The 19,893-nt window shown below is 35.4% G+C and overlaps 1 protein-coding gene and 1 non-coding gene across 2 annotated transcripts in view; one reads left to right on the top strand and one right to left on the bottom strand.

Annotated features, from left to right (window-relative positions):
- The window catches only part of ITGBL1 (integrin subunit beta like 1), a 303,482-nt gene that overhangs the window by 62,284 nt on the left and 221,305 nt on the right, over positions 1-19,893 (top strand). The gene's annotated exons all lie outside the window — the stretch shown is intronic.
- LOC119047170 (small nucleolar RNA SNORA41) lies at positions 10,878-11,009 on the bottom strand. Its single transcript, XR_005082095.2, has one exon. It is a non-coding gene; the product is annotated as a small nucleolar RNA SNORA41 (small nucleolar RNA).

Below are 19,893 nucleotides of genomic sequence, written 5' to 3'. Positions count from 1 at the left end.
TTGGGGAAATTCTCCCTTTATTATTTGTTCAAATAAGTTTTCCACTGGTGGCTGTTCCTTTCCCCCCTTCTGGTACCCCTATAATTCTGATGTTGGAGCGTTTAAAGATGTCCTGGAGGTTCCTAAGACTCTCCTCATTTCTTTGAATTCTTGCTTCTTGACTCTTTTCTGTTTGGCTATTATTTGCTTTCTTCTGGTCCACTCCATTGATTTGAGTCCCAGTTCCTTTTCATTGCTATTGGTGTCCTGTGCAATTCCATTTATTTCAATTAGTTTCGCCTTCATATATTTGTCTAATTTGTGATTATAATCAACCAGTTCTGTGAGGATCCTGATCACCAGTGTTTTAAACTGTGCATCTGAGAGTTTTGCTATTTCTTCATTGCTTAGATCTATGGGCTGTGGGGCTTTGAGATCTTCTTGCGACATTTTTGGTCTGTTCGCGCCCTTTAAGTGTGAGAAGCGGCACCTTGGACTCTCAGGTCACTGGGTTGTGACGCTGTATGTGCAGGTGGGGTCAGAGCGGGGAAATGGCGGTGCTAGCCGCGGGGACCCGCTCGTCCCTGGTCCAACCTCCCACTCCCTCGCCTGTCCGCCTGTGCACAAATGCGCGACCACAGTCAACACGCAGCACCGCTTCCCCACTGTCTCCCCCGCGGTCCCTCGCCTGGTGGCTCGCTCAGTCGCTCACTAGGTCCAACCCTGGGCCTGGATTCCGTGCGTCTGGATTCCGTGTCTGAGTCTGTCTGGCCGAGTCCTCCTGTGCAACCCTGCTTCACCAGCCGCTGGTTTCACCCCTTACCTGTCAGGCTGAAGAATTTGTTGTTAACGGACGTCTGAAATGTTCAATTTTCCGTGTTCTGGCTGTGTTTTCTATTGCTAATATTTAGTTGTCTCTAAACTTGGTTGTGTGAGAAGGCACGACACATCCACCTATGCCTCCATCTTAGCGGAAGTCTGAGAGGAGATTATTAATAAAATAAATACTGAAATAAGAAATGTGTCATGAACTTTTCACCTTACCCCGAATCCTTTCAAACCTATTTTCCAGGAAGATAATTTAAAGAAGCCAAAATAGTGCATAACAAATACACTATTGACAAATGATAGGTGGCTAGCTGACTCACTGTTTTAACTTGCTTTGGTAGCTGCTGCTTTTACCTTGTCTGTATTTAAAGGGGAAATATACCTGGCATATTTCTCTAAAGTGTATTGCACTATACTTGGAAAAAATGACATCATCACACAATGTGAAAGAAAATGCAGCATCATACAGACTTTTTATACAATTAGGGATAATTCTAGGTAAGTGGAAGGAGGTGAGGGAAAAATAGAATGTTAGGTAGGTAATCTCACCATGAAATGTTTATACTGAGACATTTTTGGTGTCCATGCTGTGCTTTAAGCTGTTACCAACTCTCAGATTTTCCCACTTCTGTATTATGAACATTTAAATCTGAGACATTCACACAAAGAAAATGTATTTCAATGAGATTTCTCTGCTGTTAGATGGATTGTCAGTAGAATTGTTAGAAGGAAATTTGTGTGTCCAAGTTGTTTTGCTTTGATGATCAAGAATATGAAGATTGCTGTCATAGGGATGTGTACATAAATGGCATTTTTAAAATCAGTTTTCTGAACACTTTTTAAGTACCTACTATGTTCTAGATATTTAGGTATTTGAAGAGCTCATAGTCTAGCAGATGATATAAATAAGTGAATACATTTTTATTGTACAATGTGATGAAGTATTTGAGAGAAAGGTACTCTTTGTGTCCTGGGGTCCCATTATAGATTGTGGCTAACTTTGCCTGGATTTGGGGGAATAATAATAATTAAATACTGAATATATATGTTAATATTATATATATATGTATATACCAAATATATATATATATATATAATATTATTGTATACTATAAGTACATATTTATTTGTTCTCACCTGGAGACATAATTGTTGATTTTAGAGAGAGGGGAAGGGAGGGAGAGAAGGAAAGAAACATCAATGTGTCAGAGAAGCATCAATGAGTTTCCTTTCATATATGCCCCTACCAGAGAATAGCACCTGAGATTTTTCGGTTTTTCGATTTTTCGATACCCAATCAACTGAGCCAGCCAGGATAGTGTAGTTTTACAAATAATATCTTTGTAATCATAGTTTTGTTCGCTCTTTATTGAGTATTTTACTGTAATGTGAGGCATGGTATTTAGTGCACGTAAAACACTGGTGACAAAACATACTGTGTTTAGAACATAAAACATCTGAGTCTTTCACTCTCTTTGCAAACTAACAAGTTAGTCTGCCAGTTTCATGGGTGCTGACAGGAGCTATGAGCTTCCTGAGTCAGAGACAAAACACTTTATTTGTTTCTCATGTCAGAGCAGGCAGCATAAATTTCATATTCCTATAAATTTCTCTTGCTCCACAAATCTTGTGAAAAGTGCAGTGTGGGTCCAGGTGGACACTTGGTACACAACTGTGAACCATATTTTCTACCTCTTGAACAAACCTTAATAATGTATACTTTATCTCAAAATTGCTTGTTATATTATAATTTTCAAATTGTATTACTATTTACTATATAGCTCTTTATTATTAATGAAAAGTGTTTTAATTTTCATTTATGTTTTATCTTCAACAGCATTTTTAATTTCATTAAGATTTTCTCTTTTCACTTCATAAATATCTGAGTTTTATCTTTCTTTTGGTTATATTTTAAAGGACACACTGTTGAACTTCTTGATCAATTTTAATCAATAAATTTTTAATACTTGTATTTTTCTCTTCTTTTACTAAGGCTTTGTGTTATTATTTTTATTACTTTTTAAATTTACAGCTTCATTCTTTTCATTCTTTTGTTTTTAATTCCAAATCATTTAGTACTGTGGATCTCATTGTATACTTATTTGTTAGTTAGTATATTAGGCCATAAGGAATACATAAAATATTTGGCAGACATTTATGTACCCAAAGAAGTTTAAATCTTTGAGTGCTTAGGATGGTGTTTCTATCTTGCCCTTTACCGTGATGAGTAGGCTTTTGCGATCAGAAAAATGATCTGCTTCTTAGCCCAAAAAGCTCATTCTCACTAAAAAGTCATAAAAAGAATATAATAAATTGGAAAAAATAATGTATAAAGTATTTTCATTCTTGTATTTTCTTTTAAATACAATAAAATACATTATTTTATCAAACCAAATACACTATTATATAAAGAAAAAAGTGAAAACTCTCTCCATGTCCCCCGACTCACAGCAGTAACCATATTCTTAATTCCCTATTGCCTCCTATAACCATCTGTAAGACCAACAAAAGGTCTGATCTCAGGGCTTTCTCTGGGCCTGAAGAAACATCAATAGCTGACTTACCATCTTCTTCCTGCGTGCTAACACTCACAGAAGCAATTATACTGATGCTCTATCTGACTACTGCACAGATGGACAAGGACAATTTGAGGTGGCAGATTTCCAGTTCTTCAGAAACTATTAAACTGACAAAAAAGAAATTGGACTTCTTGGGACTAGGTCACTACATTTGGAAGTTGTTTTGACAGCAGAGCACCAGTGTCTTGAGTTTCCTTTTTTGGCTGCATGTCAGTTCCAGAATGACAGTGCAGGGGTGACATGAGAGAGCTCTATTACCAAGAGGATCAGCAACTTCAGAAAAGGTGGCTTTTCCTGCCAAGTGAAATTCTTTTGATGGTGAACCTACTGCAATGTGCTCAATGTGAAACTAACCTAGGGACATTTGAGAATATATCAGATGTTCTAAAATGTGATAATGCACTGCTGAGCTAAACTAGATATGTCTGATGAGTTTTACTTTTTGGTTTGATTCACGACAAAATACCATGAGGCATATCTTTCTGCTTTTATATAGCATCTATGACACTGAAGAGATAATAAATGTTAAACTTATTTGATTGTTAAAAACAAAACTAATATATGCCAAATATAATGCCATATATTCTTCATTTTGTTTATTCTGGGATAATGTGGTCATGTGTCAGAATAGCAATGACATTTTGATAATAGGCAATAGTAACTGTGAAAGATGACATACAGCAGGATATTGAGACACTTGGAAGATGCCACATATTCAGGGAGAAGTAACAGGTGCATGAGTAGGGAAACAGATTGAGTTCATTCAGGTAGGTAATGCCAAAGCGTCACTGCTCTGCCTTCATGCCCTCTACCTACCATCTGCCTGCTTCCTCCACAAATCATCTCAAGCCAAGAAGTTTCCCTACTTGAGAAGAAACACAAAAGTCTTTCAAACAGAGATAAAATTTGCTTTAAGTTCAAGGAGCTTGGGTTTTTTTCCCCATGACTTGTATTTGATTTCTGTTTTTTCCCTTTGACTTGCATCCTATGTAGTATTCCTGTCTCCTGATATCTCTCTTGACTCTCAAGTAATTACCCAGTGTGAAATGAAAAAAAAAATGATAGGCTTCTAATTTCTAAGGATTGTGAGTTTTAAAAAGAGTAATTTATTTGCTCTAATAGAGATAATGGATTTGAAGGTACAATTGGGAGAACTAAGCTTTCCTGTGTGGAGAAAGGAGACATAAAGATGTTGGAAAGAATCTAGGAAAGGAGGAGAGTGCCTGGGTAAGAGAAGAGCAAATACAGAAATGCCCCGGGTGGGAGAAGAGGAAATATGGGAATGACCCAGTTGTCTTCCCACATAATACACCACACAATAACTGTTTTCTCCTAACCTCACAAAATCTTTTGGAAGACATTTATTTCTCATCAATCTGCTGTGAAGCCAGAGCTATTGTTTATTTTCTGTTTTCCCACTCCAAGTTCCATGATGGAAGATGGATGGCCTGTTCTATTACCTTATTGAATCCCAGCACTAAGGACAGTGTTTGACATGGAGAAAATACTTGTTTAGCAAATAAATTATTTTGTTTTTATGATTGCCTTGAATAAATAAACTATGGTTTCTTTACTCACAGTTTTACTTCAAATAATATCTATTTTCTAGTACATATGCTTTTTATTTCCAGTTCAATATTTATTTATTTTATTATCCCCTAGTGTTTCAAGAAAAAAAAGATATATGGTAACAAGTTCACAGAATCATTTGCATAACTAAGCTTTTGGAAATAAATTTACATTGATACTGTTAACTTTCCAAATCTACTTTATAAAATTGAGGTCTTGTGTGAGGTATTGTTTGCAAGGGAGTCTGGGTATTGGTTCTTGTACTTTTATTCCACTGTCTAGGCCATTCTTTCTTTTTTAAGATTTTATTTATTTATCTTTAGAGGGAAAGGGAAAAAGAGAAGGAAAGAAATATCAATGCATAGTTGCCTCATGAGTCCCCTGCTGGGAAGTGGTCTGCGACCCAGGCATGTGCCCTGACTGGGAATTGAATTGCGATACTATAGTTCGCAGGCCGGCGCTCAATCCACTGAGCTACACCAGCCAGAGCTAGAACATTCTTCTTACTGCTATTTGCAAAACTAATCCATTGAAATATTTCAAGTTTCAGTTAAAAAGTCATCACTGCAGAGAGACCACACCTCCCCAGTGACTTAATGTCTCAGTTTTTCTATCTCATCACCCAGCTCATTTTTTGTAGTATTTCTGACAATTTCTAATTATTTATCTGTGCCTCTTGGCCCTCTGTTCTACTACAAGGTCCATGAGGGCAGGAACTTTGTTTCATTAACTACTAATTGATAGTGCCTAGCACTTTTTCAGGGCTTTACATACTTTTATACAAATGTGTTATGTGATAGATTTACCCAAAGTTGTGCCTTTAATTTATTTTCTATTTATCAACATAAGAACTGCAGTGATGAGCATCTACACAAAATACTTTTTATACATGTCCGATAATTTCCTAGGATTGATTAATAGGATAAAAGCTATTGAATTGCCAGGCCAAGAACATCATACATTTCCCAAATTACTTTTTTTGGAGTGTTTCTTTTTTTCTTTTTCTTTTTTTACTGTTTTATTGTTGTTGAATTACAGTTGCCTGCATTTGCCCCCACCCTTCCCCCTAACCCCAGCCAAACCTCCCTCCCTCCCTTTCTTCCACACTCCCCTTGGTTTTGTCCCTATGTACTTTATAGTAGTTTCTGAAAACCCTTCTCCCCATTCCTCTCTGGTTATTGTTAGATTGTTCTTAATTTCAATGTCTCTGGTTATATTTGGTTTGATTTTTTCTTTTGTCAATTATGTTACAGTTAAAGTTGGGATCATATGATATTTGTCTCTCACTGCCTGGCTTATTTCACTTAGCATAATGCTCTCCAGTTCTATCCATGCTGTTGCAAAGGGTAGGAGCTCCTTCATTCTCTCTACTACACAGTATTCCACTGTGTAAATATACCACGTTTTTTGATCCACTCATTTACTGATGGGCACTTAGGCTGCTTCCAGTACTTGGGTATTGTAAATTGTGCTGCTATGAACATTGGGATGCAGAGGTTCTTTTGGATTGGTGTTTCAAAGCTCTTAGGATATAATCCCAGTAGTGGAATTGCTGGGTCAAAAGACAGTTCCATTTTTACTGTTTTGAGGAAATTCCATACTGTTTTCCACAGTGGCTACACTGGTCTGCATTCCCAACAACAGTGCACTGGGGTTCCTTTTTCTCTACAACCTCTCCAACATTTGTTGATTGTCGATTTGTTTATGATGGCCATTCTGACCAGTGTGAAGTGATATCTCATTGTGGCTTTAATGCTGGCTAGTGATGCTGAGCATCTTTTCATATGTCTTTGGGCCCTCTGTATGTCCTCCTTGGAGAAGTGTCTGTTCTTCTCCAAAAGAAGTCCTTTGTTCATTTTAATTGTTTTTTGTTTGTTTTCCTGGAGTGGAGTTGTGTGAGTTCTATATACTTTTTGGAGATCAAAGCCTTGTCCAATGTATCATTGGAAAATATGTTTTCCCATAATAGTTGGTTCTCTTTTCATTTAAAAAAATTTTTTAAATTTTCAATTACAGTTTAATTTCAGCATTAATCTGTGTTAGTTTCAGATATATAGCAAAGGAGTTAGAAAATCATGTACTTTACAGAGTGGTCACTCTGAGCCTTTGGGTACCCACCTGGCCCCATACATAGTTGCCACAATATTATTGACTATATTCCCTCTACTATAATCTATATCTGTGTGACAAATCACACATTTTAAAAGGTGATAAATACCACAAAATCAAGAATAACATTATTCTTGATGATAACAGATAATAACAATAAAATAACATTATTGCTCTTATCTGTATTTTCTTGTTTTTTATGTTTTATTTTTTTAATTTTATTTAGTTATTTTTCAAGTACAGTTTTTTGTTTATTTTTCCCTTCCAAGCCTCCCCTGCCCTGTGCTCCCCACCTCCCTCCCATTTCCACCCCCCTTAGTTCTCGTCCCTGTGTCCTTCCTATTTGTTCCTCCAAATCCCTCCCCTTTTTTCCCCTTAAATTCCCTTCCCTCTTCCTGCTGGTCACTGTCCCCTTGTTCTCTATTTCAGTGTCTTTGTTTTTATTTTGCTTGCTTGTTTGTTTTGTTGTTTAGCTTCCTGTTAAATGTGAGATCATATGGTATTTGTCTTTCAACACCTGACCTATTTCACTCAGCATAATGCTTTCCAGTTCCATCCATGTTGTTGCAAAGGGTAGTAGCTCCTTCTTTCTCTCTGCTGCATACAATTCCATTGTGTATATGTACCAAAATTTTTTGATCCATTCATTTACTTATGGGCACCTAGGTTGCTTCCAACACTTGGCTATTGTAAATTCTGCTGCTATGAACATTGTGGTGCCTAGATTCTTTGAAATTGATGTTTTAGGATTCTTAGGATCTAATCCCAGCAGTGGAATTGCTGGGTCAAAAGGCAGGTCAATTTTTATTTTTCTGAGAAAATTCCATACTGTTTTCCATAATGGTTGTACCAGTCTGCAATCCCACCAACAGTGAACTAAGGACCCCCTTTCCCCACAACCTCTCAAACATTTGTTGTTTGTTGCTCTTTTCATTTTAAGGTTCCTTTAGCCATGCAGAAGCTTTTTAATTTGATGAGGTCTCATTTGTTTATTCTTTACTTTATGTCCCTTGCTTTAGGGGACATATCAGTGAATATGTTGCTGCATGGAATGTCTGAGATTTTCCTGCCGATGTTTTCCTCTAGGACTTTTGGTACTGGGTGGTACTGGCATAAGAACAGACACATAAACCAATGGAACAGAACAGAGAGTTCAGAAATAAACCCATATCTTTATGGTCAATTAATATTTGACAAAGGGGAAAGAAGCATAAAATGGAGTAAAAATAGCCAAATTACTTTTTAAGAATACTGTTGCAGGAGGTCGGAGAGGATAATGGGGGGAAGAAGGGGGAGGGTTGTTAGGACATAAAATAAAGGACACATGGACAAAGCCAAAGGAGGGTGGGAAATAGGGATAGCTGGTGTTGGAGGAGTTGTAGGAAGAAAATGGAGACAACTGTGCTTGAACAACAATTAAAAAAAGAAAGAATACTGTTGCAGTTCACTTTCCTGCCAGCAATTCTAGAGAATTCAATCTTATCACATGACTGCTAGAGCTGAATATTTTCATATTTGAATATTCACTAATTTTTTCCCACTGAAATTTAGAGTTTGTGTTAAAGTAACTATGATGTTTTAGTATATTATCTAAATTTACTGTGGTCATTTATTTTGAAGTAAAATTTGCATTATTGTACTCTATGCCAGAAATGTGAAATGTCAAACTAATTGATCCTTTCCTTTGTAATTTCTTTTATTGTTTAGAAAGCCTCATCTCAAGTCCAGATGAATATTTTATATTTAATTCTTTGATGATTTCAGTATTTAGATTTTTGTACTAATTCCTATATCAAATTTATTTTCACAAACTATACTGTAAGGGCTTTTTATCTTCTTTGTCAAATTTGAAACTGGATCATGTTTGTAGCTAATATGTAACATTGGCTCAGAAACTAAACATAAATCACAGACAATAAAAAAAACAACAAAACTGAAGTCCTTATATATTGTATATTTGTCTATTCTTGTACCAGTATTAAGCTATTCTGAAAATCACATTCATCTTAATTTTAACTGTATTCACAAATATAAATTAATATTATGTTCATGTTCTAAATGGAATGGAATGATAGCATGAAATCTAGTTTGCACAATGGCGTGATTGTTTCAATATTAATTTTATTAGATGTTATTATTAGACAGTACATTGTGAACATTGACCTAATTGTAGGTTTGAAACTGCTCATAGTGACTTCCCACAAATGAAGGGGGGATTTGATTTTAGTAGTGCAAAAAGTCAGACATTCTCAGAGCCCGATTCTAGAGTGAATGGAAATAACATGCACTCATAGTTCCCCTAAAATGGTAACCTATTTGCTGATGCCCTTAGACTAGTATCTTTCAAAAACACTTTTCTCAAACTTGCAGTTGCTAATTTCAGGTTAAAATCAAAATTATCAATGTTTTAACTGTTATTAGTTATTAAATAATTAATTTAATTTAACCATGCACCTGCTTAGACATAGATTCTGAGGTGAGTTTCAAAGAACAAAGGGTATTAGAAAAATTAAATCTGTCATTTGCTAATTTCTTAGTTTTCCTCATTTATTGGCTTTGTTTTGAATAGTCATTTTCCTGTACTCTATTTTGAAAAAAATATAAGGCTAGAATAGGAGATGATTTTAATTTTCAGATACTGTGGGTTTACCCAGTCAGACATTATAAATGAGCACTGTGAAAGGAATTTCAGAACTGAGTGTAAAAAAAGAGTAATTGAATGTAATGTAGGGTGGCAGACACACCCTACAGGGACTCTCAGTGAATCACACCTTTATGTAATCTATTTCCTTTGAGGGGAAACTGGGAGTTGCCTTTCTCCAGTAAAATATTATAAAAAGGATGGAATGCCACTGTAGTGATTATGTTAACTTTTATGGCAAAGGTGAAAAATTTTGTTGATGTATTTAGTCCCTAGTGTGCTGTCTTTGAGCTAATCAAAAGGAAGATTATACTAAGTAGAACTGACCTTATCAAATGTATACTTTAAAGGAAGATCCAGGCTTTCCTTGAAGTCAGAGATTCAAAGTAATAGAGTTATTTTCCTTCTCTGATGGCTTTGAAGTAGCTGCCAGAAACCCTAAATCCATGGCCTGACTGGTGTGGCTCAGTGGGCTAAGTGTCCTTCCACAAACTGAAAGGTCAGGGTTCAATTCCTGCCTGACTGGATGCATGTAACAGGCAAGCAATTGATGTTTCTCTCACATATCAGTTTCTCTCCATCTCTTTCTCCTTCCTTTCCTCTCCCTCTATAAATAAATAAAGGAATAGATGATGATGATAGATAGATAGATAGATAGATAGATAGATAGATAGATAGATAGATAAAACCTTTTTAAAAATCCTACACCCTTAAGGGAATGAATTTCACCAACAATCTGAACTTGCAGGTGGACCCTTCCCTATTTGAGTTGCCAGCTGAGAACACAGCCAGACACACACCTTCACCTCAGCCTTCTGAAACTCTGATCAGGAACCCCAGCTACGGTAGTTCAGACTTGTGATTACAGAAGCAGTGAGATAATAAAGGGCTGTATTTTAAACCTTTTAGCCTGTGGTAATTTGTTATGTTGTAACAGAAAACTAAAATAAAGTGTTTCCTTGATGGCATCAGCTCAAGGATGGAGAATTTCTTTCCTCAGACATACCCAAATGTGCAATTTTTCTCTGGATTTGCAGATTAATTTGAATCTTGCCATTCTAATTTGAAATTATGTCCATGCTTAAGAATTGGCTGTATTCTTTCTACTTCTTTCTTTGTAGACTATTTTTATTAAGGGATGTTGATAAAAATACCAAAGTGAATTTTTTTCCCTGTGTCTGTCACACACATGCCCACTTTCTGCTTTGCTAAGAAAGAGGTGTTAACTGTGTAACAGTTCCTTTCCCACAGAGGAGTGCCACAACTGCCACTGTCAGAACAGCTGCAGACCAGTAGCTGTGGAACCAAAGTGAATATTTTTGAAATAATATCCCCTCTAATAATATCACTTATTCCTGTGAATTTTGTATTTTCCTATAATTCTATTACTCTTTTAATTTTGCCTATTTTCATTTAAGTAATTTTACTTCTAACTCAAGGGGACACTCCTTTCCCATTTGTCATCGTATTTGATATCCATATCTCTTCTCCATGTTATTTGTACCCTGTTTTAGCCAGGTGAGTGTGTACTTCCCCCTTACTTCTACAGAGTCAGGGTGCCTTATTTCAGTTTGCATTCCTCTTTCCATTTTTATTCTGGGTCCACTCCTAAATTTTCATGCCACTCAGCATCCAAAAAATTTCTGTCTTGAAATTTCCTCCTTAAAATTTACCTCCACTCCACTGAAGAATTTTCATTTTCAGCTTCACCGATTTCAAATTTGGAAAAATTAAGTTTAGGCCTTTTGTAAGATTCATATTTAGTTTCCTTCAGGAAAAGTGTACAAATTGTTAAGCAATTTTAAATGAGCATGACATTTTTCATCATCATTGGATATGGATCACATATAAACATTTTACCTGAGCTCTAGAATTGTGGGGCTACTATCCAAAGATTGTTGGTGAGCCTGAAGACCATTCTCAAAGGGTATATGATCCCTTGAGAAAATTACAGGGAGAATCGGTTATTCTTTGACCAGAGATTGTCTGCTATAGACTGAATGTTTGTGTCCTCCAATATTCACATGGTAAAATCTTAATCCCAATTTATTTGGGGGTTGAGCTTTTGGGTGGTGATTAAGTCATGAAGGTAGAGCCCTCATGAAAGAGATTAGTGCCCTTATAAAAGCGACCCACCCCATAAAGCAAACTTGCTCCTTCTGCCACCTAAAGACATGATGAAAAGACCACCAATTGTGAACCAGAAAATGGACCCTTCCCGGAACTAAATTTGCTGGCACCTTGATCTTAGACTTTCCAACTTCTAGAAGTATAAGAAATAAATAAATTTTTATTGTTTATGAGCCACAGTCTGTGATATTCTGTTACAGCAGCCTGAACAGGCTGAAACTACCTCTTTTTCCTCTGAATGCTTTGATCTATATGGCTTTTCAGCTATGATGGATTGCCTTCTCTTAAGCCAATCTATGTGCCAAGGTCTCCCTCAGTTCCTGCATCTGTGTCTCATTCTCTGAAGCTGGATTCAAAAATATCATAACAGAATAATTATAAGGATTGCTTGGGTGTTTCCTAGACTAGGACATAGCAGTGGCTTGGTGTTCTGCCCATATGTGTGGCAGGAAATACTTTTATTTCTTATGGTAAAATCATTTGTCTGGAAATTCTTCCTTCACTAAAAATCATGCATTCTTTTACTTCAGAAATATGTAGTAAGTAATTATGATTTTCAGGGAGTGTGCAAAGGGTTAGGGTTAGGGCATAAGGATGGCCTTCTGAGAAGTAGCAAATGTAAGATATATTGGAAAGGTAACATTAATATCTGGTGGGTATACATCTGATGTAAGATTGGTACATGATCAGATTTACTATATTGTTAAAATTTTTATGTATTTGTTTTTAGAGAGGGAGGATGGGAGGGAGAAAGAGAGGGAGAGATATGTCCATGTAAGAGAGAAAGGTTGACCAATTGCCTCCTGTACACACCCCAAATGGGGGTGTAACTGAAACCCAAGCATGTCCCCGGACCAGGAACAGGACCAGCAACCTTTTGCTTTATGGGATGGTGCCCAACCAACTGAGCTATACCAGTCAGGGCAGATTTACTAAATATTTTGGGTAAATTTCTGGATAGGGAGTTTAGGGATCCCAAAAGCCTCTCATGTGATTCTTATGCAAACTAAAGTTTGAGAACATTATTAGTTAATGGCAAAATAATGTCATTATTGATGACAAGATAAAGTAACAAATATTTTAAAATATATTTTATTGATTATGCTATTACAGTTGTTGCACTTTTTTTCTCCTCTTTATTCCCTTCTGCACTGAAAACCCTCCCACCAGCATTCACCTCCCCCTTAGCTCATGTCCATGAGTCATACATATAAAGTTCTTTGACTTCTCCATTTCCTATACTATTCTTAACACCCCCTGTCTATTTTATACCTATGGTTTATGCTTATTCCCTATACCTTCTCCCCCATTCTCCCCTTCCCCCTTCCCATTGATAACCCTCCATGTGACCTCCATTTCTGTGATTATGTTCCTGTTCTAATTGTTTGCTTAGCTTTTTTTAGGTTCAGTTGCTGATAGTTGTGAGTTTGTTGTCATTTTAATGTTCATATTTTTCATCTTATTTTTCTTAGATAAATCCCTTTAACATTTTGTATAATAAGGGCTTGGTGATGGTAAACTCTTTTAACTTGACCTTATCTGAAAAGCACTTTATCTGCCTTTCCATTCTAAATGAAAGTTTTGCTGGATAGAGTAATCTTGGATATAGATCTTTGTTTTTCATGACTTTGAATACTTCTTTCCAGCCACTTTTTGCCTCCTTTGTAGATAACTGTCTCCTTGTCTCTTGCTGCTTTTAAGATTCTCTCCTTGTCTTTAATTTTGGGTAACTTAATTATGATGTGCCTTGGTGTGTGCTTCCTTGGGTCCCATTTCTTTGGGACTCTCTGAGCTTCCTGGATTTCCTAGAAGTCTATCTATTTTCTTTGCCATATCAGGGAAGTTCTCCTTCATTATTTGTTCAACTAAGTTTTCAATTTCTTCCTCTTCCTCTTTCTTTTTCTGGCACCTCTATGATGTTAATGTTTGAATGTTTAAAGTTGTCCTGGAGGTTCCTAAGCCTTTCCTCTTTTTTTTTTTTTTTTTTTTGAATCCTTGTTTCTTCATTCTGCTCTGGTTGAATGTTTATTTCTTCCTTTTGTTCCAAATCATTGATTTCAGTCCTAGTTTCCTTCCCTTCACTGTTGGTTTCCTATATATTTTGCTTTATTTCACTTTGCACAGCCTTTACTTCATCCTCAATTTTTTGACCACACTCAACCATTTCTGTGTTTTGACCACACTCAACATCCTGATTACCTGTGTTTTGAACTCTGCATCTGATAGGTGGCTCTCTCTTCATTGCTTAGTTCTATTTTGGGAGCTTTGATCTATTCTTTCATTTGGGCCATTTTTTTTTGTCTTGGAATGTTTGTTATGTTCTAAGGAGTGGAACCTTAGGTGTTTGCCAGGGTAGGGTAACACTGTGTTGTGGCACAGCTTGTAGGAGAGGGATCTTAGAGGGAACAATACCTCTTTTTGGGATCATGGCCAGCTTTCAGTAACTTCCCCAGCTACCCACAAGCAAACTGGGACCTTATGGTGCTGATTCCTGGGTTGGTAGGTTTGTGTACATTCTAGGACTCTGTGAGTCTCTCCAACAAACTCTCCTGTGAGGCTGAGAGTTTCTTCCACCCTACAACCCTTACAGGCTTTTTCAGTTAGAGGTTTTGAGTCTTTGTTTCCCCACATTGAAACCTGGGTTGCTCAGTCTGTCTCGCTTTCCAATTGTTCCTCCCAGTTTATCTGCTAACAAATGTGGGACTGCCTAGTCTTTTAGCTGCCACCCTTACTTCCAGTCTACATGAGTGTTTCTTCTTTAACTTCTTTGTTTTTTAACTTCCATACAGTGTGATTTTTCTGGCAGTTCTGGTTATTTTTTGTATTTAAACTTTTTATTGTCCTTCTTTTGTTGTGCAAGGAGGCAAAGTGTATCTATCTACACCTTCATCTTGGCCAGAAATTCTAAAATACCAAATATTTTCCAATTTCTTATTATGTGTTTAAGAAAATATTAAAATTCAAAAGAGAAATCATATACTCTTTATAATTATTTTCATTAACCAAAATTAGCATTTCTGTTAGGGCTAGAATTCCTATGCCTTCATAATTCTCTTATATTTGTAAGTCTAAAGTATTTACTATGGGCTTTTATAATTATACTTCAGATTTTATAGGATAAACCATTAATTCAGACTTTACAGGATAATCATTAATCCTGTAAATTATTAATCTATTAACACAGATTAATCATTAATCTGGCTGTAGGTCAGTTCTAAAACTGACCTACAATTAATGAATTTTTGATAAGGATATGTAATCACAACTGCAATAATTATTTAATAATATTCTTGATTTAAATGATCTTGAAAAATATCTTACAAGTAATACTTCCTTATTTCAAAGCACAGCTTAATAATGAATAATGTATAGTTACTCCTGTTTTCCTGTGATAACTGGGAATGAGTTACTTGCCTTGAACATATATAGATGTACATATATATTATTCTTTTGTCTAAGGTTTAAATTTAATTACATTAACTACATTAATATGCTTTCTGCATTATTAATTACTGTTTTGTAATATGAAATTTTACATATTTCTAATGTTTATCATTTGTCATGATTTTATGCAACGATAGTAAACGAGGGCACATACTAAGATTAGAAACAAAATGGCCTATATCTAAGTGTTCCATCTTACCTATCCTAATTTTTTTCATTGTATGAGAAAGTGTGTTGTTTGGTTTATACAAACTTATTACCTAAGTATACATTTATTTCTGTAAGTGGTCAAGTGTTGGCATTTGTGTAAAATTTGCTAGGTTTTATCATTACAATTACTATGACTTAATATCCTCCAGTGAGTAAATGCCTCTCTTTGAAAAAGCTATTATTTTTAGCACATTGACTCTTCCAGGTAATGAAGGTGCTGTATATCTAATTTTTTTAAAGTTTGGAATCATTTTTATGAATTAATTTCTAAAGTGTCTCATTTATTTTTTGTGTCATTTGTGTAATAAGAGATCAATATTTATAGGTAATGATAAATATGAAAACAAGGTAATTAAGTCTATTAACATTATAACTTTTACAAAATTTCACTTGTAGTTATTGTTGAAATCAGCTGCATTTAATATCATATTTTTAGTTTCTTTGATATCCTTTTTATGAAGGTTTAACCTTGACTTTGAAACAACCACTAAATATCATCTTAAAAAATTGAAGACATAGGACTGTGGTATGTGCACACCCTCACTTATCTGAACTTCTGTGACTTTAGTTTCTTCCAACCCTCTTTGCTTCTGAGGCCCCTAGGATAGAGGAATATGGTCCTATATACTAACAAGCACTGTAATATTGGCCACCAGAGGTCTCTCATATTCCTTTCATCTAAGTATCTAAACACAGTGCAATTAACATAAAGTTCACCAGCAAATCAAAAGTATTTTATGACTTTATGATATAGTTATCTATAGTGGAAAATGTTCCAAATCCACTGTATTCTTATACAAAATGCTTTTAATGTACAAACTTGAGCAACTGAATGCTCCTATTAAAACAAAGTGATTAAATTGTATGGTTAAGTTTGCTTTTTTTTCTGGAGACCATGGTACAGACTTATAATTCTTAATACTTGGTGGCTCCATTTAAAAACTATTTACATTAGTTAATTTTGATATAAATTCATTATCTATACATACAATATGTTAAATGTAACTGATTCTAGCCATGGGAGAACAGTTTGGGGCCACAAGATAGCTATATAGAGTACTCTAAAATAAAACTTTTGGTATTTTTTGGCCCAGGTTTTGATATTATGCAAAGCTTTATGGAACAAGGTGGTAGAATTGTCTGAGGGTGGATATCAGTGGTAAGAAGAATAATGTCATAAGCTATGTGTGTTTTCACTGGACAGGAAGGAAGGATTGCTTCCTTTGTGGGTCTGTCTACTGGTTTTTACTGAGTTGGGCTAGCTGAAAGCCAGTACCAGGAACTGATGCTTGCCAGGGTACTTCTAAAGGTTTCTAGAAGCAGCATAAGCATTTGTCATTTCTTTCTTTTTATTTATGGTCATTTGTCTGGCTTGGAAAACCCAGGTGCTGTCCATAGAGTTTGTGTATGCAGGGACATTTCTGCTATGAGTTAGAATGTAGGGTCATCTGTTAATGGAAATGTTATAATTCACAATGGAACAAACTTTGGAAACAGCATCTTAGCTATTCTTTGAATCCAGGTGAAACACTTCAAATGAGTTATCAGATTGATCCCCTCCTTGATGTCTTTAAACCATAATTCATTTATTGTCAGTAACTGAAAATGGCATTTAACCATTCTATCTTTTTCAATTACTTTTTTCTAGAATATATTAGTTGTTTTTCTGCACTTAAATGTGCATCACAGAGAATGACAACATGTAAGGCTTGATTGACTCAATTATATACCCACACCTAGATGTTGTCTTTTTGACTATAAGACTGAAATATTGTGTTACAGAAGAAAATAAAACAATGTGTCCCCCTTTTACCCATTATGTTCTTCTGATCTAAGAATTGTTATGTGTTTTCTTTAGAGAAAGAAAATTTAAAAATAGAGCTGATTTTGGTTATCTTTCACTTATTGAAATAGTTTTAAAACAGTGTTGTGAATTCTGTTTTGATCTGCTTTTTTTCTGAAATGGTATTTCTCAATGCAGGCTTTCTCCAGATCCTCCTTCATTTCAACCATTTATTTTTCTCCATAAGACAATAGCGATGTAAAAAACACTCTAGTCCTCAGGCTTAGATTACCATGCCTAAGTGAAACATAGTTACAAAATTATCAGAGTGTAAAATCTATTCTCAAAGTTCAAGTACAGTTAGTTATATTTACAGCCACATAGTAACAAATTGAGTCAAATTTATCCCCATAATTCAACAGATTTGGATTTGACTGTATTTCTACTCAAGGAAACCCACAATACTGCAACTGGTAATTAAATAAATTTTAAGATTATTGCTAATCTTAAGTTAAAATATGCACAAATGAAAGAAAAGATTAAAAACTTTGATAGTAACCAGAGCATAGTAATATTAGCATAAGTCATAGCTAATTATGTTTTATGTTTCTCCTGGAAGTCTTTGAATTAAAAATCAAGTAAAAATTTCTTGGCTAGTTAGATTTTGTTCAAGGTCTTTGCTGATTTCCATACCATTTATAAATTCCTATTATTTAGTAATAAAAATATCAGGAATTTTTAAATTAATATGCTCAAATAATTTTATGTAATATGACTACTTAGTAGGTTTCCTGAATATTATCACTTTGATTCAGAAATTTAGTATGTTTAGATACTACTCCAATTACATGTATTTACCACTTGGAAATAATATTTTTCATCTAGACTACATGTAATCAAATCAATATAAGTAAACTGGCACAAAAGCTTCTCCTGACAGTTATTTGAAAAGATTTCTATAGCCAATATTCTTGCTCCTGAGGTGACATTGAGCCTCAATGATCACCAGGGAGATATGGCTTTTATCTTCATTCATTCTGTGTGTGAGAAGAAAGGTACTACTTGAGGATATGCCAACCTTGATTTGACTCTTTCTTTTATTAGCAGTACATTTCAGGCAAAAAAAAACAAATATCTGAATTCCCAGCACAGATAGACAATCCTCAGGGAGAGACTTGGCATTGCCCAGGTCTTAAAACCTACATAAGTACCTGTTCCTAAAGCCATTAGCAGTACCTAAAGACCATTTTCTATCAAGCTGTTGAAATATATTATTATTTTCACAGAATTTGTGGATCTCTTTACACAAAACATAAACAATATCTTAGAACACTGGTACTCAATCTTGGCTGCACATGTCAATCACCTGGGAGTACTTTTTAATAACCAGTGCTCAGGCTGCATCACAGACCCGAAAGATCAGACTGTTGTTGGAGCCCAGCACCAGTTTTCTTAAGTCCCCAGGTTACTACAGCATGAAGCCAAGTTCTAAAATCACTGTCTTGTAGACCAACATTTTCCAACAGTATCACAATCATATAACCTGACCAGTACAGTGGATGAGGATCTTAGTCTACAGGTCCAGATGTTCCAGAAACAAGCTATTTTCAATAACCTAACTTAATTTTGATTATGAGTTATTTGCACATTATAGCTTTTGTAATTCAGTCAGTGTGGTGGAGAGTTGACCTTGGCTAATTTAGGATTCTTTCTTTCCTTAGGATTCCAAGTGGATTCCAAAGTACTTCCATGATACTAAAGTATTTGGGGGTGGGACTGGAGAGGGCTTTGTTCTAGGTTGCTACTTACCTCTGTTAGCTGCTGAAAGGCAGAGGAATGTGTCTTCCCCACAATGGGTCAGTGGTCCACTTGGTCCCTGCAGCACTACCCTTCCACCCAATTCCATCTCACCTAAAGGGCCGTTTCCTTCTCCCATGCCAAGCCATGATGGGAGGCACTGAGGTGAGCAGACTTCAGTCTGCCTTGTAAAACCATCAACATTTTCTTTTCCATCTCTTCTCTACATTTGAGAAAATGGGTCTGCGTTTCCTATTTCTAAGAGACTTAGTGTGATATTGAATAAAAATGTTAAGAAATGAATTAATATTGAACTGGAGATACTTTACAGCAAAAGAGTTGTTTCTTCTTTAGACAAAAGTCTGTAAATTCCTTTTTAGTTTATAAGGAACAATAAAATTATGTCTCTTGTCTTGAAGTAACTATTTTAGCAAAGGATTGTTTGATTAAAATTATTGTTTAAAAGTATATCAATAAAATATTCAACTCAAAATTGTTTTACTATATAAATTTAATTTGTGTCTGTCTTCCTCAGGTACTTTTGTCATCTGCCTGAAGAGTATAAATCATCTTTAAAGTTTTATAAATTGGTGCCATCTCTAATAGAACAGAGTAGACTTATCTTGATTCTGTTAGTGCTACCTGTCTTGTCATTGAAAACCTCTCCTTAATTACTGATTTGAATTAATTGCTTCATTTTACTGATTCACGGAGAGAACAGTTTATTGTTAGTACTGCTACAGAGTATCTTCTTAGTTTGTCTAGCTTAGGGAACCTTCACATCTCTATAACCTTGACCTTAAGAAAATATGATTCCTTTTTAC

Source organism: Artibeus jamaicensis, unplaced genomic scaffold (assembly GCF_021234435.1).
Source record: "Artibeus jamaicensis isolate MK-2021 breed Jamaican fruit bat unplaced genomic scaffold, CSHL_Jam_final contig_559, whole genome shotgun sequence".
Lineage (NCBI taxonomy): Eukaryota > Metazoa > Chordata > Mammalia > Chiroptera > Phyllostomidae > Artibeus > Artibeus jamaicensis.
This window is presented reverse-complemented; position numbering and strand designations above follow the sequence as displayed.